Genomic DNA, 24217 nt, shown 5'->3' with positions numbered 1-24217 from the left:
GATTAATTATTAGAAAATTCTTATGCTGAGTTAAACTCTAACCCCTGACTTCAGCCTCCCTTTGGTTAATCCTAGTTCTAGTTTCCAATGCATGCTTTTCAAATAGTGACTCATTCAGTTGTAGAATTTCTGGGGAGTCCCACACATCTGTCTGCGATAGGGAGGCGAGAGCTCTCTTCTGGAACATTCCTTCTTCAACTTGAGTGTCTCTCTTTTTCTTGTTTCATTTCTTTATATTTCAGTGATAGATTTTTGTTTGCTAGGTGTTTCTATCAAAACAAAAAAGTAATGCATAAGAACTATTTTGCCCACTTAAGACATGGTTCTTCTTCAAGTGTTTCAAAGCAGCCATTGTTCCCATTCCCCAATCCCTCATTCTCGTTGGACTATTCTCTCTGGTTCCTTCAACTGGGACTCTAGTTAGATTTCCTAACCCTTCAGGTTATCCAATCTGTGTGAAGAACGTGCTCGTCTGGACCATCTGTTCTCAGTGCAATAAATGTGATGACACTTTAACAGTGGTGCAGAAGTTACATAATTGATGCTCACATTTGCTTGTCATTCTGAAATGGAAGTTATGACCTCTTCAGTTCACTTCTTATCTAAAAAATTCTATGCTCTTGAATCCCAGTCATCTAAGAAGTGATTATAGACAAGTATTTCCTGGGTGTGAGGGTTTTCCTTAATTTGATCCTTATCTCATCGTGCCCATCACAGGGTTGCTAGAAGCAGTCTTTTCCACTGATCCCGAATATGCATCTTTACTCTTGTCAACCTACCAACCCTGTAACCATACGCCCTAGCACAAAGCTTGTTTCCATAACAGGGGGGACGCTAAAATGCCTGTTGAATGAATGAATGGTGGATTCTTCTACCGTGTTTCATTTGTGTTATTCTTGGCTTCTGGTCTATCCTCCCTCCATCCAAATTGGATCATAAGCAGCTCGAGGTGAGGTCTTACTGCTCTGGACACTGTTGCCATAAGAGAGCCCTTGGGTGTGCGGATCAATGATCAGAGAATGAGTGGGTCAAGCAGTGCTGTACCAGTGCAGGAGCCATAGCTACGGGCACGCACTTCTTTTCTTAAACAGAGGCTTTGACTCACCATAGTACTTTGACCCAACTGCCTTCAGCTCAGTTCCTCAGTCCGTGCTCAGGTCATGGAAATACATCACGTAGATGCGACAGCATGCACATTCTTTATGAGCTCTGGTGACTTGGCTTGCACCTTGAAATTGCAAAAATTAAGGTTTGTCTAATGATTTTTAATTAATTTTAATTACTTACATTTTGAATGGTGGCTTAGCATTCTGAATCCCAGCCCCTCACATCACTCTGGGACGCCTGCCAATTTCCTCATTACACACTCATTCCCCTAACACTATTTGATAAGTAAAGGCTTTAAAGCAAACCCCCAAATATTCAGTATGTAATGGGGAGCCCCCAGGAGACAGAGTGGATTACAGCATGAGGTGTGGGTAATATAGCTCACTGTATCTGAATTTATGACGAGATATTTTCAGCTGGGGAGCATCCGACTTGTGGCAATGAGGCAGAATTCTTCCTCCTTTCAACCTTGCCCTTCCACATCTGCGTCCTAACCCTAATGCAATCCTAATCAATGCCGATCACAATGAGATGATGGAAGCAATAGTCTCCAAGGATTGGATGGTATTTCTCCAAAAGGTTGAAATGTCATTTGACTTTTAAAGCTGTATTGGAGATAAATCAGAGGAGTGAGAGAAGTGGGAAGTATCCTATAACAGGGAGAGCTTAGGCAAGATATGAGAAAGCACTTTTTGGTTGTAGACGGTAAGACACAACTTTCCAAGCAAGGTTGAGCACTCTCTTGGGGCAGAGGGCACAGCGTTTCTGAAAGCACATGGACTTTGACACAAGACCAGTCAGGTTCCAAATGTTGAGACTTTTCAGCTCTGAGATGAGGGGAAAACTTTGGGCTCCCAGAAATTCAGTTTTCACTTCTACAACCACTCCTGTTTGCACTGGTCAGGGTGAATATTTTAGGTAGTATTTGGCACATACTGGATGCTCGAAAATATTAACCTCCTCTTCTCTTAGTCTGCCCTGGCTGCTATAACAAAGTTGCCGTAGACTGGGTGGCTTATAAGCAACAGAAATCTATTTCTCGCAGTTCTGGAGACTGGACGTCTAAGATTATGGCTCCAGAAGATTCAGAATCTGGTGAGAACCTGCGTCCTAGTTCATAGATGGCTGTCTTTTTGCTGCGTCATCACCTGGCGGAAGGGCTGAAAAAGCTCCCTGGGGTCTCTTTTATAAGGGCACTAATCCCATTCATGAGGGCTCTACCTTCAAGACCTAATCACCTCCCAAAGGCCTCCTCCCAAATACAATGCACTGGGGATTAGGTTTCAACATGTGAATTTTGGGAGGACGCAAACATTCAGTCTCTAGCACTCTCACTCTTTAATTTTATTTAAAAAAATATGGTCAGCTATTGTTTTTCAAGATCACATAGGAGCAGCTCTACTTAAAGGCAGGAGAAGATAAAACGATTCCTAACATTATTTTTAGTGCTGAAATATTATAAGGCTGAGCTAAATTAACAAGCATCATTTCTGTCTCCATTCCAGTCTGTCTCCATCATTTCTGTCTCCACTACAGAGAAAAGTAGTCGAGGAAAGAATTACATCTGCTGGAAACCGTATAACAAGCTGGATCCCACAGATGATCACCCGACGACCTGTTTTCGTGAGGCTCCCGGGAATATGAATACATCGCGTTGAAAGCACTGGTGCTAGCAACCAGCCTGAACCAGACGTCCAGTCTTGGACTCACCAGCCTCATGCAAGACGGGGCAGATATGCAACTTTCAGCTGCTGCTGAGATACTCAACTGAATATCAAGAGGAAATGGGAGAGGGGGCCAGACTACAGTATTTAGTGGAAGACACGGCTCACAGAGTTGTGTATGTCTGAGATATAGCCACTCATGTTTATTCAAAGCATTTAGCCCCACTACTTGTTGAGGTAGCAGCTGAATTTTACTCCAAATCCACGTGTTTATCAAAGATATTTACTGGTCGTCATATAAGCTATTCCCATTTCTCTCTCTGTCTCTGCCCACTTCTTAACTGGCCACTTTTCCCATTTTTTCTTTCTTTTTTTCCCCTTTGGTTAACAGCTAGGATTTGCCATTGAAGTCTCTGTCAGGAGTTTTGAAGTGGAAATTAGTTTAGGTGATTTGAAATTAAGTATCAAGGGAAAGAAATTTTAAGGATTATATGAGTTCACCAAAGTCAAGGCTGTTTGATCTTAGCAGCCTTCTCTTCCTGGACCAACTCCTTTTTAATAGATTAAAGTAGATAACGACGAATGCTGCCGCCCAAGGATGTTAGAAGTAAAGGTGAAATTGGCCGAGGTGAGTCAAGTGGGAAGTTGCCTAGCTCTTTTTTGTCCACAGTCTGTGCATAATTCATAACACAGAGATTATATACAATCTCTTATTCATGAACTTTTAAATAGACTGGTTATTACGGTTGGTCCGTTGAAAGAAGACTCCCTCTATATTTTCCCCTCTCTCTCCCAGAATGAAGGACACGATGAGAAGCACTGACGTTCTCAGATCCTTAAAGATGAAAGCCATTACTTCCGTCAAAGTCCTTAACTTTGAACCCTTGCTAAGCTGTTGCATATCCACTTTTGTAAAGACCTTTTGTTCCAAAATAGACTCCACTCTCAGCAGATGTTAATGCAAGTGTCACTTGTGGAGTATGAAGGACTGAGGGAGGTGTGAAGAGAGGAAGAGGAAATACCCTGGCTAGAGGGGAAGGATACAATTGAAGGGGTGAAATCTATTTATTTTCTCCTTCATGACAGTTGAAATTAAACAAACAAACAACAACATAAAAAATAAGCAGGGTTGGGAGGAAGGGTTCCCACACTAAGTTTCAGCTCTTCGTCGCTTCAGTCCCATTTCTGCTGTGTCCTCATCACATCAGAAGATGACCTGACTGTCTAGAATCATTGAGATGAATCACTTGGTATTTGAAGTAACGGCGTAGAGTACTACAGATTGCTCTTTTGTTTCTCTTGCAGCCAGGCTGAACGAAGAGAGAAGTGCTCTCAGGAAGGCAGCCAGAGAAGCAGGCAAACAAGCTGGGGTGGCAAAATTCTAGAGTGGGTTCATTGCATCAGTGGCTCCACATAAGCTTGCAGGGAGGCCACTAAGGCTAACCTCCCTTCTTTTCCCAATAGATTAGAAAGTGAGCATGATCCTTGGGAAGCCTGGATCAAATTCACTCCCAAGTGTTTTTGCCCAAAGGCCCAGCCCCGAGATACTTTTGTGCCCAATGTTATGGAGTCAAAGCCAAAAAGGTACAATTCTTGCCTTTCCAGTTTACCAAATTTTTATGGGTGTTTTTATCTCCAACAGCCATTTTATGCTTCTCTTACTAAAGCTTGGGAGGCAGCTGAAGCCAGTTGAGAAGAGAATGGAGCAAGTTTTTTACAGCTTTGGCTCCTGTTTGATCCTCAGTGACTATATTCGCTGCGCTGGCGCGTTGCTTCAGCACTTTGTCAGTGCTTGGCTGTCTCTGCCTAATAGCACTGCCTCTCGGTAGCCCCAGGGACTCTCCTTTGTTTCTTCATCTACTGAGTCTGTTTTGTCTCTTCTCTTTTTCTCTTTCACTTAAATAAATTAAAAATATATGTAGCAAAAGGCATTTTAAATGAGAGGCAGTGAGGCGCCAGAGTTGTGGCTCCTGTATTTTGGTGAGTAATAATGGGATCACAAAACATTTCATGTTCCATTCAGGTAGCTACCCAGGAACCTCACCAGGGGAGACAGCAATAGAAAGCAGAGCTCACAGGGGAAGACAATGAAGAGTTGAGCTCATAGAATCCCCATTACACCTCTTCTTCCTTTCCCGTCCAGCTCCCCGAGGGACTGGAGACACTGGTATGAAAAAGCCTTTCGTGGAATGAAAAGCCAAGAAAGCTACACAATTGCAAGTGTCTCGGAGACAAGACTAAATGGAGTGTGATGCTCAGCTAATTAAGTGATGAAGGCAGCAGAGGTATTCCTGACTTCCTTTGTTTGCCCTGGTGCCTTCAAAGCAGAGTTTGAGCTTAAGCTTTCCTGGTTTCAACACTCTTACCATCAGTCCCTACCGCAGGGCCATAAGCAAAGGGAAAAGTAATCACCCCCGGTTCACTTGCCTCTAAAGCTGAAGGAAGTTCTCTTTCGAGGCGCTTCTCTTCCACTGGGGTGAAGTGTGATGTGTGGAAGTAGCACTGAGTTTTGAATCAGTAGTCCAGGATACTAGTCCTGGTTCAATTTATTTCTAGCTGTAACTTGTTTTTCCCTCTGTAAAATAGGTTACCAGTAACCCTTACATCACTGGGCAATGAAAGGATCAAGTGACATAAATATGTATGTTTTATAAACTAAAATAGGACCTATAATTCCACTGTGACTATTCTAAACTGGAGTGGAAACTTTCAGAGAAAGCAGATTAAAACTGATGATAAAGGGGGAGAGGTCCAAACAGAAAGGAGTGAATTGGTAATACTGTAATAAAGTGGTTTTTTCTTATTTCCAATGTTATCCAGCCACAGGTCACACATACTATCTTAAAAATAAGTCCATGTGTTTTCTTGTCTTATCACCCTTTCCTCTAACATTAGCCAAATCACAAGGGAAGAATCACACAATTGTGATTTTTACACAGTAGGAGGTGCTCAAGGTGTATCTGGGTTGACCGGAGGTTCTACATTGAGCGGACAAAAAAGGGGACTCGCTGGATGAAGCTGCCAGGTACTCTCCTCCCCACTGATGATGTGTTTATCCTTGTCTGAGAGGTGGCCTGCCCCTCAGGGATTCTTGAGTCTTTCTTGTGACCTCTGGCTCTACTGGCTCTAGCTTGGCATATGCCCTGAACTGGTTGAGGGTCTGGATTTGTCTGAATAATCTGAGTCCAGTCTTTCAGAGTTCTTTGCTCTTGGTGGTTATATCTGTTTCTCCCCAGAACCTAAATTCAACTTCTCATCTCAACATCTCTACCTCAAGCCTAACAAATCAATCTTTCCTTCTGATGGTGCTTTATTTTGCGGCGTTGACACCGTTAACCTTGTCAGAGCTGTTCAGTAGGAAGTCTTGAATTTCTTTTCTTGACAGACTCTGAAAGTCTATTTATTTCTCTCTAAAGGTACAAACTTAATCAGAATCTCAGAGGTGCCCTATTATGTGTAAAATAATCTAAGAAAATCTAACCGAGGCTGATGTGAAAGTATATCATTGGAATTTCTAATAGTATTGGAATGTCCAACCCTAGTTTCTTCACACACAAAAAGTGGAATGACATGGCAGCTGCAGCCCTCACATTCTACTGCCATTAATAATTCTCAGACTAGTAGAGATGTCTCAGTACAGTAGTGGTTCTTATGAAGAAAGGATGCGTGGTAAGAAAAAAGCCAGTACCCTTTCGGGTTGGACCAGGATCTTGGGAAAGAAGGAGAGGTGTCTGACCCCAGTCAAAATGGCTATCATCAATAAATCAACAAACAACAAGTGCTGGCATGGATGTGGAGAAAAGGGAATTCTTGTGCACTGTTGGTGGGATTGCAGATTGGTGCAGCCACTATGGAAAACAGTATGGAGGTATCTCAAAAATCTGAAAATGGAACTACCTTATGACCCAGCAATTCACTCCTAGGTATTTATCTGGAGAAATCCAAAACTCTAATTCAAAAAAATTTATGCACCCCTATGCTTATTGCAGCACTATACACAATAGTCAAGACATGGTAACAACTGAAATGCCCATCGGTAGATGACTGGATTAAGAAACTGTCGCACATTTATACAATAGAGTATTACACAGCCATAAAGAAGGAAATATTACCATTTGCAACAACATGGATGGACCTAGAGAACATTATGTTAAGTGAAATAAGTCAGACAGAGAAAGACAAATACCATATGATCTCACTTATATGTGGAATCTAAAGAAAAGAATAAATGAATGAACCAATCAGAAACAGTCTCAGAAACATAGAGGAAAAACTGAGGGTTGCTAGATGGGCAGGGGTTGGGGATAAGGGGGAAGGTGAGGGGATTAGAAAGCACAGTCAGTAACCACAAGATGGCCACGGGGATATGAAAGTCAATTTGGAATGTAATCAATAATGTAAAGATTTTGTAGGGTATCCAATGGACACTTGTCTCATTAGGGAGACCACCTCAGGGATGATGTAGATGCCTGATCACTGCACTGTACACCTGAAGCGGAAGCTGAACAATAATGAATGCCAACTACAATTTTATATATATGTATATATTTTTTTTATATAACTGTGGTTTATATATAGTTTATATATATATATTTATATAACTATATATGTGTGTATATATATGTATGTGTATATATATATATATATATATATATATATATATATAAGCGGAGTACAGTATTCGGAACAGAGGCAGTGGAAATGTAATGGCTCTGTGCGATGTCAGAGGGGTAATAGATGGGGGAAGGAGGTTATCACTGTGTGAGGGATATAAATGATAAATGTCTAACTATTATATTATTTTGCACACCTGAAATTAATAAAAATGTTAATTAAAAAAAAAAAGAAGGAGAGGTGTGCTAATTTAAATAGGATCCTTCAGTGGGAGCTCAACCCCAGTTCAGGCTAAACACATAAACTAAGCATCGTGCTTACTTGTTAAAACATGGAACTGGAGTCACCATTTCATGGCTTCCATCGTCATTTCTGGAACCACAGTTTTATTATATCTTATGGTTATATGATATAGTAAAGATATAAATAAGATATATTTACTATATCTTATGGCACCCAATAAGTGCCAGTCTAATAATTAGATATTAGATAGATGTTATCTCATCAACTTAAACCTGCACAATAACCCTGGGAGGGAGATATTTAGTGACTCTTAGGGTGGACTGGCTCAAGGTCACAGCATTAGTAAATAGCAGTGTTGGGATCAGGCCATTGCTCAGTCCTCTCCACCATGTTTCCTTCTGATGAGTTAACATCCACTGAACACTCCCCTAGGGCACAGCACTGCACAAGAGTGTGTGTGCGAGCATGCACATGTACACTGGAGTTCTCATGACTTCTTTCTCCTCTACTAAACAGATGAGTTCTGCTGAGTTTAATGAAAGAGCGAGTTGGAGGCCTTGGCTTTTTTCAGGCGTCTTGTCTGAAGTACGGTCCTGTTTGTGCCTCTATTCATGCCTTGGCTTCAACCTTGTTCCCCAAAGCAGAACACAAACAGACGCTCTTGCTCTAGTGACATGTTTCTATACTGTTCCACAGAGCTGCAACCTCTTTCGGAAACTGCATTGGGTTGAATAGTGTCTCTCCTCACTCCACCCCCGGAATCCACCCACCATACTATGTCCGACTCCTAAATTCAAGTCTACCCAGAGCCTCAGTCTTTATTTGGAAACAGAGTCTTTGCAGATGTAGTAAGTTAAATTCAACGAAGTCAGACTGGATTAGGGTGGACCCTAAATCAATGATTTATGTCTTTATAAGAGGAGAAAACAGACACAGATACACACAGGGAGAAAGAACATTAGGTGATAATGAAGGCAAAGATTATATAGCCATAAGCCAAAGAATGCCAAGGATTGCCAGCAATCACCAGCAGTTGGGAGAGGCATGAAACAGATTCTCTCTCAGAGCTTCCAGAAGGAACCAACCTCACTGATACCTTGATTTCAGACTTCTAGTCTCCTAAGATTAAAGAACAAATTTCCTTGTTTTAAGCCACCCAGTTTGTGGTAGTTTGTTATGGAAATTAATTGAGTAACCTAATTAACAAATGCCCTTTCTCTTAAGAATTCCCAGTCCACACTCTGAGGCCACGCAGGACAGGAGCATTGATTCTCAAAACCACCCTGTGACTGGGAGTTGCCTACTAGCTATAGCAAAGCGACCACAGTCCTTGGACTCTCAGCCATCACCATATGTCTTCCTTGCTGACAAGAAATCATCTGTCTGGATCTCATAATAATGCCTGCCCTGAACACTGCAATGTTCTAGAACAGGTAGTCAAACCCTTGCTCCCTTTATTGGCACCAAGTGATAGTCTGGATCCCCCTGCTGCCTGTTATGCCCTCTGTCCACCAATAGCATCCACCTGGCTGCACAAAGCCTATGCCAGCCTGTGTTAGGGGTCGGTCTGTTCTAGGTCTGATTCCAATCTTCTACCCCATTTCAATTAGATAACCTATTGTTCCTGGCTGTGTTACCAGGTCAGGCAGGTAAGTTAGCATTTGAATTCTCTGAAGCTCTCTCCCCCACTCAGAAAGTGTTGTTTGAATCATGTTTCTTCTCTCCATTTTTCTATACTCTGCAGTAAGCAGGCCCTTCTAGCTGCTTGGCAATTGGCACCAACCTTAAACGTGCTGGCAGAGATTCTGTCTTTCGGTGGGTAGCTTCTTTTGTTCTTTCATCCTTTTGACTTTCTTCCTTTTTCTTTCTTCTAAAATGAAAACAAAGGAATTTTAAATGAGCCAATTCATTGCTTACGAAAATGGACTTATCCATATCTTGGTGAATAATTAGTCGCATCAAAATCCTGCCTGAGTAGAATTTTTTGCCTCTCATTTCACCCCTTTACCCATATATCCTGAAAGTTATAATCTCCAAAATCAGGATACGAGACATTTCAGCTGTTTTTTAATGCACAGAAAATGAGAGAGAGAGAGAGAGAGAGAGAGAGAGAGAGAGAGAGAGAGAGAGAGAGAGAGCTACTAATCAATCACAGTTAGAAATACTATGTGACATCGCAGCTACAAGAGGCCAACCTGGGTTGGTGCCATGTATACCTATAAAGGCTAGATACAGGAAACAAAGATAAACTATCTGTGACACTGTTTAAGTGAGGAAGGAAAATACCTAACTTTGGGATGTGTGAGTGTGGGGAACGTGGCTTAGTATTTAGTGGTGTGTCAAACCATAACATTTTAGAGTTAGAGGACTTCTCATCTTAAAGATGAGAAAATGAGTCCAGCGAGGTTATTCACTCCATCAGCCACAGCAGTAAAGGATGGCCACTCACATCTAGAAACACACTTCCAGTGCTGAATCTGAGTCCACGAATCCCTGAGATGAAAGGAACATTCAGTAGGTGGGTCTTAAGAATTTCTGGGCATTTAGGTCCTTGCTAGCTGGATTCCAGGTTTTTTAATGACGTGTCGCGTTTGCGAAGTCTGCGCTGGTCCCACTGCCTAGTGCACCATGAGATGGATGTCTTGTCTCCCTCTTGTCTTTCTTTGTCTTTGTCTCCTGAGATAATGATTAGGCAGTACATATAAGTTTACCAATGATTTAAGGTAGCCAGAAACCATGCGAAGGCCTTCACATGATCTAACAGAGTGTTTCGGGTGCCTTTCACATGCCTTGGATCGCTTTGCCATTTACCATTTTTGGGCCAACAAAATTTCCGGTGGGTTTTTGCTCACAACAACCAGCCCCTGATTCTTTGTTAAAGGGCTGACCTGGGGTTCTAGAAACCCCTTTTCTCGTGTGTGCAGAGAACCAGAAATGTTTGAGAATTTACATCTCTCAGGGGGCAGCCCTTAGTGACTGATGGATTTGAAGATATAAATAACTCAGCTACCGTGCTCTGGTTTTGAGACAACTCTATCTGCAGCGCCCCCTTGTGGGACGGAGCTGCAGTTACTCTCATAGAACTTGGCCTTTCGCCTGGCTCCCTTCCCTTGCTAGGTCCCCCTTCTCTGTACCCCAACCGGTTTTGCCTGGGATCCCTGTGTCATAAATCAGTTCACACACATCATCATCTCAGGGTTTGCTTCTAGGGATTGAAACCTGAAACACATGGGATATCTTATTTAAAGCTCCCAACAAACCCATAAGTTGAGTTTTTACAAACAAGAAAAGAGTCTCAGAGGGACAGAGCCAGATTTCCTGCCCAGTTCCCCTGAGAGCTGAGTCCATGTGCTCAGCCCCTACTCTTGACTGGGTTTAGTGCTCGGGCTCCAGCTTCCCTGGCTCAGGTCCTGGCTGTGGCCAATCTTGCTAACCTGCCCTTCTGCCTAGATATTTGGGGCCAAAGTCCCCTGTCAAGGTTTTTGCAGATAATCCCAGCATGTACGTGAGAAACCTATGACCTTTTGGTGCAGTGCTTTGTAGCTTCTCTTCTGAGTCTGCACTCTGGTTCTGAAATCTCACACATCATCATCCCCCATGGGCACTGAATTATTTAGACTCCAAATGAATCTAGGTAACCTATGTTATTTAAAAAATCTTGAACCCACATCCGTGTGGACCCTACAGTTAGATCCTTTGCCCTCGGTACTCAATGTGTGGCCCATGGACCAGTGGCATGGGTATCACCTGGGACCTTGTGAGAACTGCAGAATCTCAGGCCCCACCCCAGACCTATTGAAACAGAATCTGCGTTTTAACAAGATCCCTTAGGAGATCTGTACGCCTTAGACATAGAGCCCACACTCCCATGAACTCAGTTATATGGATTCCAGGCCAGTCCCTCAGCTCATCACCCTCCCTGGCATGAACTCCCAGCATTCCACTTGGCCGGAACCATGCTGTTTGTGTCCACTCATTTGATTTCTTAATCTCTTTTAAAGCTAAGGAATTCTATCTCCCTTCTCACATCAATTTTTATAATGCAGGGTCTCAGCTCCCACTGCCCGCACAAGAACGCAGGACATGGTGAGGCCAAAAAGGAACACCCACGGAGCCATAGACAGGGGAGTCATACCACTATATTCTCAATGGCGGCTGGTCGAGACACAAAAGCAGACATCTGCCAGTACCCCAACAAGGGGTCTTCCTGCACCCCAGTCTCACTGGCAGTCGGGAGAGACACAGGAAGTAGGAGCAACACCATCCAAAATCCACAATCCGCTTGCCACACTTGCTGGCCGCAATCCGCACTTGCTAACCACATTTGCTAACTGTGTCGTCCGCAATCCATGCTGACTAGTGTAGCCACGGCAGTTATATCAGTGGCTAATTGGCTCACTGGTTACAGCTGATGGCCAACTAGTCACAACTGACGGCCATCTACTACCTGAGCCAGCACCTTTCCATGTGAGGGTGAGAGCCTGGAAACTGCTCTCTGGGACTCTGTCCCCACAATTTTCCTCTGAATTAATTTAAAGTGATTTTTCCTGGATGAAAATGGAAATGGTGTGTTCTCACCTTGGGTGCGAACACAATGGCTATTTGCCTGAAAGACAGATAAGCTACCTATACTCTTAATACAGTGGATACAACCTATAGAAGAGACTAAAGTAGAAGGCATAAGACTAGTCCTGCTTTCAGCTTGAATGAAAAATGCCTGGTGCCTTCACTAGAGGGATGTGATCTGAGGAAGGAGTCAAAATCATGAGTACTTCAATGTCACATCATTTGTGAAAAGCAGCTCCTTGGAATACAGCTGCATTGAGAGAAGGCAGAGATTGCTGCATTCAACTGTTCTCTAATAAAGCTCTGAAGAGACACCTGGTTGGAAACTCAAACCTTCTCTGTGGGAAAGGGAGAGAAATCAGTGGGGAAACAGATGGAAGTATTGAGGAGGGTGCTCCATAGGTTTATTTTGTAATCTTTATAGACAGTTTTATTAAAAAGCCTTCCAGCCATAATAGGGCTGTGAGTGATGTTTGTCGAGCAAGGAAATAATTGGTAGATTGCTAGTTCGGTGTGTGGGGACTAAGCTATTGTAGCTACAAGGAGATCTGAAGGTGTGGAGATAATCCAGATGTTTCTAATGGAAAAAAACAAAACACAGTAAGTATGGCTTCTTTCCATAGTCAATCGCTTCTTTTGACACCACTAGAAATTCAGCATGGCTGTGGCTGTCTGGGTTTCTTTCTTACTCATTCAGCATTTCCTTAGTTCACAAGATACTCATTTTAACTCTTCTTTTTTTGTCCCCAAGCTGGTGAAAAGGAGAGATTTCTATTGTATAGCAAAGGGAAGATTAAAAAAAATCTAGAAAAATCATTTAGCAGGTAAGTTGACTAACTTCCACTACACATCGCATACCCTTTGAAGCTATTGTCTAGAGCAGGATTCAGCAGAGCCTACAAAAGGCCAGAAAGTAAATATTTTAGGTTTCATGAGTGATATGGTCTCTGTTGCAACTACTCATCTCTCCGATTGAAGACAGAAAGTAGCCATGGATAATATAAAAATGAATGGAAGTGGCTATGTTCCAAGAAAACTTTACTTATAAAAACAGGTGGAGAATGTATTTTACCTGAGCCTCAGTCTAGCGAGACACCATGATCCTCCCATCACCCTGTCCATCCTGGTCCAGGCCACTTTTATTCCTTGGGACTATGGCAGTAGTTTTCTCCTTTATTTTTTGTTGTTTCAAAGTTTAATTCACATAAAGTTTAATCAGTCAAGTTAACGAAAATATCAAAAGTTTTGAGTTAGTATATGGCAGCAGAAATTTAATTTTTGTTATAAATAATACAGTATTTGGTGTTGCCATTATTGACAAGCTATGCAGCAGAAAGAGCAATTGCTTTGAATTAAGATTATTCATCAGGGTCACGTTCCATAAAATTCTTGCAAACTTCTTTGTCATTCTCTAATAACATTTCATTGCTAGTTTCACCGTGGTTAATTGGAAATTGCCCATCTACATGAACTAATGCAATACAATGAAGATCTACTTTCTCATCTATACTTGGTGATGTAGTCTGACCTTCACGGGCACTGGTCTCATGAGTAACTAGAAGAGTCTGTGTCAATGAACCCTGAAGAAAGAGCCAGATACCTGGAGAACTGTGATGCTATTTGACAGTTTCCTAATTAGTCTTTTTCTTCTTCCATTCTTGCCACTCATTCCCCCACAGCAAAGTGAGCTTGAAAACATTAGTTAAAATAGTCATCTACCATGTTAAAATTCTTCAGCAGTTTTTCATTTCACAAACCTTATGTATTCTGCTGTCACCTCAGCACTGTCTCCATTCCTCATCGTCATCTTTTGTGGCTGTACAATTCACGTCTTTGTCACGTTGCCTTTCTTTTAATCCCTCAAACACCCCAATGTTTTTTCTACCTCAGGGCTTCCATATGTGGTGTTCTACCTGAAGTAATGTCCTCCCTACACTCTCTGGACAACCCTGCTCTCCTTCAGGTTCTAGATTTGGCATCATGTTCCAGACTATTTCCCAGCCTAAGTAGGCCTTCCTTATTTCTCTTTATCATGGGTGTCTTTCTTTCCTCAAGATATTTTGTACAATTTTTGCACTTGAGTTTATTTGTTTATCACCTGTCTTCATGGGCAAGAGTGAACTCTGTGACAGCAGAGACCGTGCAGTTAGCCACTGTGTACCCAGTGCCTAGAACAGTCTGCACAGAGTAGGCCTAGACTTTAGATTTTTGACAAATGAGTAGTTGGGTGAATGTATAAATTAAATGATCATCTGTAGTGATAAAGATGTTCTCTGGGTGCAAACAGAGCCGGCTATAAGGACAATACCAGGGAAATTACATTACGGGGAAGCAAATGAGACAGTAAGAAGAACTAATTGAAGACTGAGATAGGACCTGGGTGAGAACAAAGTAGTTAAAAAGGAGCAGGCATAATTGAGGGAAAAAAAAGACCTTTGCAGGCATTAACCAGATTTCTCTATTTATGTTTTTGTCAACAAAAGACAAGGTACTTCAAAAATCCCAATGTAAATTCAGCAAATGAAAAGGTAGTTGACTACAGAGTGGAAAGTTACAGAGGTTTTTGAGGGTTCCAGCGTAGTTTTAGGATTCAAAGACACAAATTAAGTCAGGAGATATTCTGCTTGGTTAAAGACAAAGGAAACTAGAACACCAGAGGAAAAAACAAGGTAACTTATTCCTTAGTATCCAGGGTAATAGAGACAGAAGGTTTTGGTTAGTAGAAGTATGGTAGAAAATGGCATGGAAGAGAAAACTAATTTTATCCTCACGTTCCTTTTTCTCTTCTTACTTTTCGTAATAGAATCCCAAAGTCTTATTTGGGAATATGAATTTCCTGCTAGAACCTACATTTGCCTGCCTCCCTTGCAGCTAGATATGCACATGTTACTAAGTTTAGGTCAATATAATGAGAGTGGAAGTAATGAGTGTAGCATCTAATTTGGGACTTTATAATTTAACAACTTTTCCTCTACTCTCTTTCCCATGCCCTGTTGTTGGGATGTGGTGACATCTGGAGTAGCCACCTTAGACCCCAACACAGAAGTCCCATGTTGAGGGTGGAAGTACTGAGAAGCCAGCCTATTTCCCTACATGAATTCGTAGAACAGAGTTTCCTGTCCACTTTGTACCACCTACTTAATTTCTGCCTTATTTGGTTCAATGTATGTTAAGGTTATAACAGATTATCCTATTAAATAACTAAAACAGCATAGAAGAATCAGAAAGAAAAAGTGTATCTCTCAGCAACCAACTAATAAACCATTCTGGGCTAGGAAGGACTGAGCTTGTGGTATTAAGACAGTGAGGTCTTTACTCAGTTCTAACTTTATCTATAAAATTAGACAATGTACTTTTATTAAAGTGATGTGATTAGCAGAGCTCTGCACAGTAGGTTTTTTTTTAACAGTTTTAATTTGCCTTTTTATTTTATTATTTTTTTTAATTCAAGTTTATTGGGGTGACAATTGTTAGTAAAGTTACATAGGTTTCCGGTGTACAATTCTGTGATACATCATCTGTATGTCACATTGTGTGTTCATCACCCAGCGTCAATTCTCCTTCCATCACCATATGTTTGATCCCTTTACAGTAGGTTTTTATACTCTAAACATTTAACTAAAATTAGTTCACCTCATTGATGATTCATTACTTAGATGGATATGAAAGGATTGAGATTGGGCTGAGGATGTAAAAAGATAGCAAAAAATAAGAGCTTCTGCAGTGACTGTGACCATTGACTGCCTGGTATTTCTAGATTAGACTGCACTGTGTGTGTTATCTGTCCATCTAGATTATGAATTTTTCAAGGGACTCTTCAGGTCACATTCATCGTTGTCTTCCATGGCACAGAATCCAGTGTTCTGCACATGGGACGTGCTCAGCAAAACACTTTTGGTTGAATGATTAGCTTTAAGTTATTTACATATGTTATAAACACTCCCTTGTTCCCTGGGCTGACCTCACCCTTGTTCTAGAAAGAATATCCTTACATGGTGACCCTAAGAGTAGCAGAAGCAGGCAGGAAGCCCTGGAATATCCTTACAAGCGAAGAGCCAACTTGAATATATGAGTATGTATGGATTTGAAAACTGAGAACTTACAAGGTTTCAGAAATATAAAGGGATTGAGTTCACCTCAATATCTGCTACACATCGCCTTCTCTGGAGAGGGAGGAATGAATGTCAGAGTAGGTGAGATGAGACCCACAGACCAAGAAATACAAAGAGACCAAGAGGTGGGCAAAGAAACAACATATTACAATTCCCCGAGCTATCAATCTAACACTTTTCACCCCACATCAAATTCTCTTACAAGTTTTCCTCTTAAATTGCAATCCAAAAAACACTGCAGATGTGATATCATTTTCCCTGATAACTGGACTCTCTGAGTTAATGACTTTCCTTCTTCCCAGCAGGGAAACAATTTCATTTTGCTTAATGTAATAATCTATCGTAGTCCTTTTCTCTTCACCACTCTGACCCGAGGCCCCGTTTCAGAGTTCCGTCCCTCCCATCCAGCCGCACACAGGAACATTATTATTGGCATTATTCTACTTTGCGAATTGTGGAACAACAGTCCATCCCTGACCAACGGCTGATCTCCCATTGACATACCCAGGGGCTGCCAGGAGATAACTGGACAGTATTGAGGAAAGAGACATGTGCCTGAGAGAGAACTAGAGAAACTGCCTCATCTTTCAATGCGTTCCCTGCTCTGGGGAGAGTATGGGAAACGTGAGTATCCTTATTCTGTCATTTACCTTTCCCTGAGTCACAAGTGGGCTCTGGGACCCTCTTCTCCTTCAGTGAGCTGTACTTCTACCCAGAGGAGATTTAATGCAGACTTAGACTAACAATGATGGGCTCTGGCAGCCTTGAAACAATTTGAATAGAGAGCACTGAGCTAGGTGGAAAGGGGCAGCTCTGTGAAAGAAAGCGAGTCAGAGCTCCTGTAAGAGAAGCTTCCTGAAATCAGAGGCAGCCGCCAGCTCCCCCACTGCTGACTCAGACACAGGCTTAGTGTCTTTACCAACACAGTTGACAAATGGGAGTGAGGCTAATTTGGTGTCGTTTGTTTCCTGTTTCCAAGCCCTCATTAAAATAATCTGCTCTGATTGTCTAGGAAAGTTATTTTTTGTGTTCCCCCTCCTTTCACTGTATCAGAACAATCTCAGAGACAGCAGATTTCTGTGTGGGGAGGTCCAGACAGCTCTGTGGAGAGATGCGGGGGAGAAAAAGAGGGGGTCATGGATCGCTGGGAGTAGAGCCAGACCTCTTGGCAGCCAATGAGGTGGGAATCCCAGACCCTCCACTGTCCCCTGGACTGGATCCCTGAAAAGCTTTCTATTCCTGGTGTTGAAGGAGTCCAACTCCCCGGGAAAATCCTTTGATGAGAGAGTAAAAATTAAGAGAAATCTTAATTCTGAGTATTATGATTGGAAAACAATTCTCCAGGGAGGGAATGAAAAAGTGCAAAATAGATTTCAGAATTTTGATTCTCTCAGTCACTCATACATGGCATGGTTTAGCATATTCTGAGGTGATGAAAAGAACCACTGTTTATTTAATCAAATCAGCTGAGCATCTACTATGTAACAGGCACTATTACAAGCAGACAGGGCTGCAGAGCTGTGTGAAGCATGGTCCCTGTCTCTTTTCGTATCTTACTGCTTTCTCTCTCATCTGATTCTATGTACTCAGTGTTTGTCCACAGAGCTTCTGTCCCAGCTCAAGGCTGCAGCAGCAGCCTCCTTCACTGGCTCCTGTTTAAACCCAGTCACATGTTGTGTCCTTGGTTTCAATAATAGAACAAGAGTACTTCACTTTTTTTCTACTATTTGTTACACTATATTATGATTATGATTGTCAAACTATTCATTATTTATTTTTTCATTACTATAAATTGTCACCTACTATGTGCCAGGCAGTGTAGACACAAAAGTCAACAAGATATAGTCACTACCTTCAAGGAATCCACAAGAATTATGGTGAATAGCACCTTCTATTTCTGAGTGCCCTGAAAGAGTTCTTTACATTCAAGGTAGAGAGGAATGAAAATGTCTCCCTCTCTCTGCATCCTTGACCTTCATTCTGGTGTCTGCACGGTACTTATGTGCCTCTTTTCCCCTTTCCCACCCCCACCAGTTCCCTCCTATGCCAAGGTAGAGATGCCTCTTGCATACAAGTGTATCTGCACAGTCTTGAGGCACTTCATGTTTCCACAATCAACATATTTTAAAGTCTTGAGAATGGCTTTTAATTGGCTGAAATGCTGATTGCCATAACAACTGGCTAATGAACCATCTGGAGGTACATACAATATTTATTTATGAATTAGACTGCCATGCATTATGAAGTCTAGTTTCCTCTTAAGGAAAGCATGGGGGACATCTTTGGAGAATGCAGATTGCAAGTTTACTGCAGAGATTTACTTAACAGGTTCCCCAAAAGGCAAGAGGGAAGCCAAAGAGGGAATGGCTGTCCATTCCAGGCTAGGTGTGCATTTGTGCCAAGTGCAGAAAACAGTAGTCATGGGCAGTGGACAGGGAAACCCAAAGAGGAGAGGACGGAACAGGGTTCTAAGGCCTGGGTGCTGTCTCTCCCTATTTCCTGCACTTTAATATATAATGCATTCTCAACAGTAATTTACAAGCCTCAGGAATTTGTTTTTTCAGAACTCAAGTAAATGTCCCATTCTTCTAGTTGTGATTATCAGACCAGAATTTGGAGACACTAAAAATAAGTAAGAGTCACTTAGTGTAAAAATTTACTAGCTCATTGTGAAGTTTGTTCCAAGCTGGTACCAATTATTATGACTTTATAACTTAGGGACTTATTTTAGGGGGTCAAAGACCCTCTGAGTATCTCATTAGCGTTATGGACCTTTACTAGAAAAATACATATACACGTATTCACACAAAATTTAATTACCCATATCTACTTGCTTACACCCCAATGTCTGTGTTTGAAAATGCCAGGTCCAGACTCAGGGGTCATCCCCATGAGTTTTCAGTGTCCACAGGCAATCAAACAATGGAGTCAGCACCTTTTTTTCACAGCCACTGGATGACATATCCCAAGATAAAGTTAGCAAATATCAGCCTAGCACAATGACTGGGTTGGAGGAGGCACTCGTAAGGATTACGTTGAAGGTTGAGGAGGTCCAATAGATAATACTTTTTTCTTCACCTGATTTTTAAACCAGTTGAAGGACAACTTAGAGATAGAACAGGTTATGGGCGGCCAGATGGCTCAGTTGGTTAGAGCGTGAGCTTTTAACAACAGGATCGCTGGTTCAATTCCCACATGGGACGGTGGGCTGTGCCCTCCCTCCCCTCCCCCACCCCCACAACTAAAGATTGAAAACAGCAACTGGACTTGGAGATGAGCTGCGCCCTCCACAACTAGACTGAAGGACAACGACTTGACTTGGAGCTGATGGGCCCTGGAGAAAACACACTGTTACCCAATAAAAATAAATAAATAAATAAAAAATAAAAAACAAAGAAAAAAGAGACAGAACAGGTTAGAGATAGGTAAATGGAGACCAAAATGTCAGCTTTATTATTTATTATAGACTTATTGCAAAGTGTAACTTAGGCTTCCTAAGATTAAACTCCAGAATTAAATAGCCTTATCCCCCTAGACATAGACTATTCTGCAAAGAGAATGGGAGGTCCCTGCAATGCAACCTCTACAGGCAGATAGATTCCAAAGAAAAGGGACAATGGAGAAGGGAGTTGAGGAGCATTGGCTAATGCTATCACTCCAAATGAAAAGGAACATCAGAAATTAAGAAGAAATACTGTCTCTTTGCTGTCAGTCCCTTCTCTCCAATTTACCTCCCCTTTCAGGGAAAATCAACATCATTTCTCCTTATAAAAGGATTAGGAATTTCTCCTCTCCTAGTACTCAGAATCTAGAAGTTGGAAGACACAGGTGTGTTAAAAGGAGTGTGGAATTTGGAGGCTGACAGACATGAACTCAAATTCTCTAATACAACTTCTTGTTAGCTCTGTGATCTTGAATAATTAACTTCTCCCAGCCTTGGTTTCTTCATGAGCAAAATCTTGTGCAGACAAAATCTGTAAATATTTTTATTTGTAGGAGGAACTAAAATGATCACTTCTGTCCCTATTCAAGGGGAGTTTTGTGTGTGCATTAATGAGGGCAGGGAAGGGAGAGGGTACATTTAAAAACAAAGCATTTGAAAAGGGAAAAAGTGGCGTAAACAGTCAATGGGATGTCAGAAAGAACCAAAAGCCTTCACAAGACCTGAACATAAGGAGAATGCCTGAGCTAGCGATTTGGAAGCTGACCAGAGATTCTTAGTACAAAACATTAGAAAAAATGATTGCATTTTTGGGGAAACACACACACACACGCACACACACATGAATACAGAAAACAAAACACAACAGAAATTAGTGCACTAAGGAGATGGGAGCAAACCAAATGGGCCACTGGGTCTCTCCCTTTTGTGCTGAGGTGGTTTTTGACTACGTGTGGATTTTGGAGTTTGTTAGTTCATTAGTTTCTCGTTTTGTTTGCTCTAGGCAACATTTGAAAAGAATATAAACAAAAAGGAAAACAATCGTATACTTGCTGGCTGGCATAAAATTGTCCTCCAGGCCTCCACCAAACTGGACAACAGATGAGTCGGATCTCTGCAGGCTCTTTTTCTTCCCTCCCTCCCTTTCATCTTCCTCTCTTCCCTCTCCCTTTTTCTTACCTTGTTTCTTTTTTTCTCTCTCTCCCTACACACACACACACACACACACACATATAAAGAAGAAACAGCAAGTAAGATGTCTTTTGTCTGTCCCCGGGGACTGTCCTCTGGCCCTCTGTAATCTCTCCCTTTGCTTTCATCCAAAGTCTCTTCCTCAGCCCCTGAAGAATCACATACCTCATCTGTTGACTTACAGTGGAGACAACAAAAACATGTAATTTCTTAAAGATAATCCTGGGCATTTGTATATACCAATCAGCAGAGGGAAACTCCTCCATGACTTGAAGAGAATGAGGCCTCAGTTTGACGGGAATCAGATATATTTTTAGTTTCTGGTGGGGGAGCGTAATGAAGGGAGTAACCAGAAAAGAATGGAGAAAGCCCAACCCCATTTAATTAAATCCCATGAATATGCAAAAAAGGACTAATTGCCCGCTTCAAAAACTAATCATTCTGAATTTTACAAGCTGAATTATAAAACCTGACACACTTATTTTTTTCCTCTTTTATTATATTTGTAAGCATTACTCCTTCTGCAAAGAAAATCAAACCCTACTTTTATCAATTGCCACTGTCGCCCCTTTTTGTGCTCCCGACCCTGTTTTTTCCCTCCCCTTTTGCTGAACGCTGCAGCACTGACATGTGTATTAATTGCCCTGTGAAATGCACTTGAAGTCATTAGAATTCCCCATTCAAAACTATTATCTTGTGCCATTATGCCTTTGCATTATATTTATTTAAATGTGCCTCTTCCGAATTAGCTCATTTTTAACAGCTAGCCATGCCTGAAATATTGTTCCCATCCAAGCTGCTCTCATATCATTTTTCTCTCCTCTATGGAAGAGATGTCTGCATTCCTGCCTCCAGACCTGACAGGGGCAGCAGTTTTGTTAGAAGCCTGAGGCTGCTTTTGTGTGACAGGCTTCCCTGAGATGGGTTCCAGGGCTTAGGTCATCTCTGCAATGAGGGTACCCAGGGTCTGGATTAGATGGAGCCTCCTGGGAAGAGGTTGCCCGCTACCTGTTGTACTTGATCTTCGTTTATTCTAGGGCATGGACAGAAGAAGTGAAGAAGTCAAACCCAAGTTGCTAGTGTCTTGTTTGCCTTGTGCTCTGAACAATCCAAAGGTAATGGTGATGCCAATTGTCATTGGCAACTACCCAGGAGCCTTCCCATGGCCACATGTTATCCTGCCCTGGGGCAGAGGGATGAATTAAAGGGCCACTGAAATTCTCTCCCTGACCTGAGTTTCTCGGGGCTGCTAGGGACATTCTGATACCACTTCTTTGACAATGAACTTTCTCTCTTTTTCTGCTAAGACTATACTGATGTTCCACTTATCAAACAGTCCCTTCGCTTATCCACTAGAAAATTCCTATCTTGTTTCCATTCAGAACAGAAAATGTACTTTACTCAATAAGCTGAACTTAGAATTTATTATTCTCATAAGTTCATATTCCAGATGGAATTCCACGAGATTGCTTTTGTTGCTAAGCTCCCTATGCTGCATCTGTGTGAAGCATAACACATTCCACACAGCACTCCCCTAAGTGTGGTGTCATGGATGTCTTATCATACTCTTATTGTGCTATTTTACTTATGAGGAAATTGGAATAAAGAGATTTGACTGTGGTTACCCAGCTAGTGACTGGTGAAGAATGCATGTATGCTCAAGTTCATTCTGGGTCGTTTATTCTTCCAGAAACACTTAGCGGCCAATGTGGAAATAAAATCAATGTGTTGGCATAAATATTGGCAGAGAAAATCCAAGAAAGACGTTAGGGACTAGGTTGACCAGCAATCTGACTTGGGGATAAGCAGAAGCACTCAGCGACACAAGGAGCCAGACAGCAGAGTTTCTTCATCTATAAAAACAGGAAGTTCAGATCTCAGCACTCTTAGAGCTTCTGGAAAATCTTCAATAAGGTAACTGGGCAAAAGCCTTTGTGAACTAAAAAGGAAAGCTCTTTGAGTGCAGAAATATTTACTGTTTTGTTCTCTGATGAATTTCAAATATATAGAATGATGCCTGGCACATAATAAATTCTTTAAAATTATTAAAACATCTTGCATTGAATGAGGGTGTGACATTGTTATTGTCAATGCTCTTGGAGCTGTCCTTGCTGTTATTGTTATTAGTAAAGCACTGGACACATGAGCTGGAGCGGGGGGCGGGGTTCTCAAAGTCTGACAGTCTTGCCTATGCACAACATCATCTGCGAACCAACTGACCACCTCTCACCGAAGTGCAGTGCAGAGTCAGCAGAGGAAAGAGCACTGTAATTACTCTGAGGTATTTAGATTATGGAGAAGGTAATGCCAGCAAAAAAAACCCAACAACAACAAAACAAAACCAAAATAAAAAATAAACAAACAAACAAAAAAAACAACAGAGAGAGAGAGAGAGAGAGAGAGAGAGAGAGAGATGAAGGAACCCTTTGGTCCTTCATTAACCCTTAAGATCTCCTACTCAGTGTAGACAGTGGAGAGTTATACCAGACTTCCTGAATTCTGAGAAGAAAAAGATGGGACTGGGAATTGGAAAGTGCGGGAAATTGACTGAAATTCCCCATTGAGAAAGGGGTTACACATACGATGTGAGCGATTACACATAAGCTCTGGGTTAGCGATTGGGCTCCAGACAGGGTTCTCTGCCTGCACTGATGGGATTTTAAGCAGGCAGAGGCACAGAAAAATGGGATTGAGGACACACTGGACACTGCAGCCGGTTTACTTATAACCCCAGTACGAATGAACAGGACATCTAGTCTAGCTCTGTCTCTGGCTTGGATTTCTTTGTTTTTGCTAGGGGATGGTAACAGAAAAGAAGGCCGAAGCTTCAGGGGTCCTATCCAGCTTAATCTCCTCTGAAGGACTCATCTGACACAACCAGCAGGCTTTTCCTTGAGGAAAAGGAATGTCCCTTCCCCACCTTCCCTCGCAGAACCCCTGCTGCGAGGTTTGTACTCTTACCTGGCCTGAATCTCGGAAACCTTCCTTTCCAGCCGATCCCTCAGGAACACAGAGATGACTTTTCCCCTTCTAAATGTATTTTTTTCTCTAACCAGTAACAGCCAGAAAAAGCAAACACATCCCTAGCTTGCTATTTCAGCCCAGAGGTCAAGACCTCCATTAACAATGCCTTCTTTCTAACACAACCAAACCACACAAGATTGCTTCTTTTTCAGAGCATGTCCTGTGATTGCACAAACTGCTAAGGCTTGTCCTTGAATATCCAAGGGCCAGGAGACACAGTAGGATGGGATAAAAGTCAGAGTGGGCTAGGATGA

General features: G+C 41.9%; 1 long non-coding RNA gene across 1 annotated transcript; it reads right to left on the bottom strand.

Annotated features, from left to right (window-relative positions):
- Positions 1 to 1104: 1104 nt before the first annotated feature.
- On the bottom strand, positions 1105 to 24037 carry LOC141569356 (uncharacterized). Its single transcript, XR_012492898.2, has 3 exons — positions 23901 to 24037; positions 9412 to 9498; positions 1105 to 1228 (listed from the first exon to the last, which is right to left on the bottom strand). It is a non-coding gene; the product is annotated as an uncharacterized LOC141569356 (long non-coding RNA).
- Between the last annotated feature and the right edge of the window lie 180 nt (positions 24038 to 24217).

The sequence above is a fragment of the Rhinolophus sinicus genome, chromosome 11 (genome assembly GCF_057876585.1).
Source record: "Rhinolophus sinicus isolate RSI-liver-muscle chromosome 11, RSI-T2T, whole genome shotgun sequence".
NCBI lineage: Eukaryota > Metazoa > Chordata > Mammalia > Chiroptera > Rhinolophidae > Rhinolophus > Rhinolophus sinicus.
Note: the sequence above shows the minus strand (reverse complement) of the source record. Positions and strands in the feature narration are given on the sequence as shown.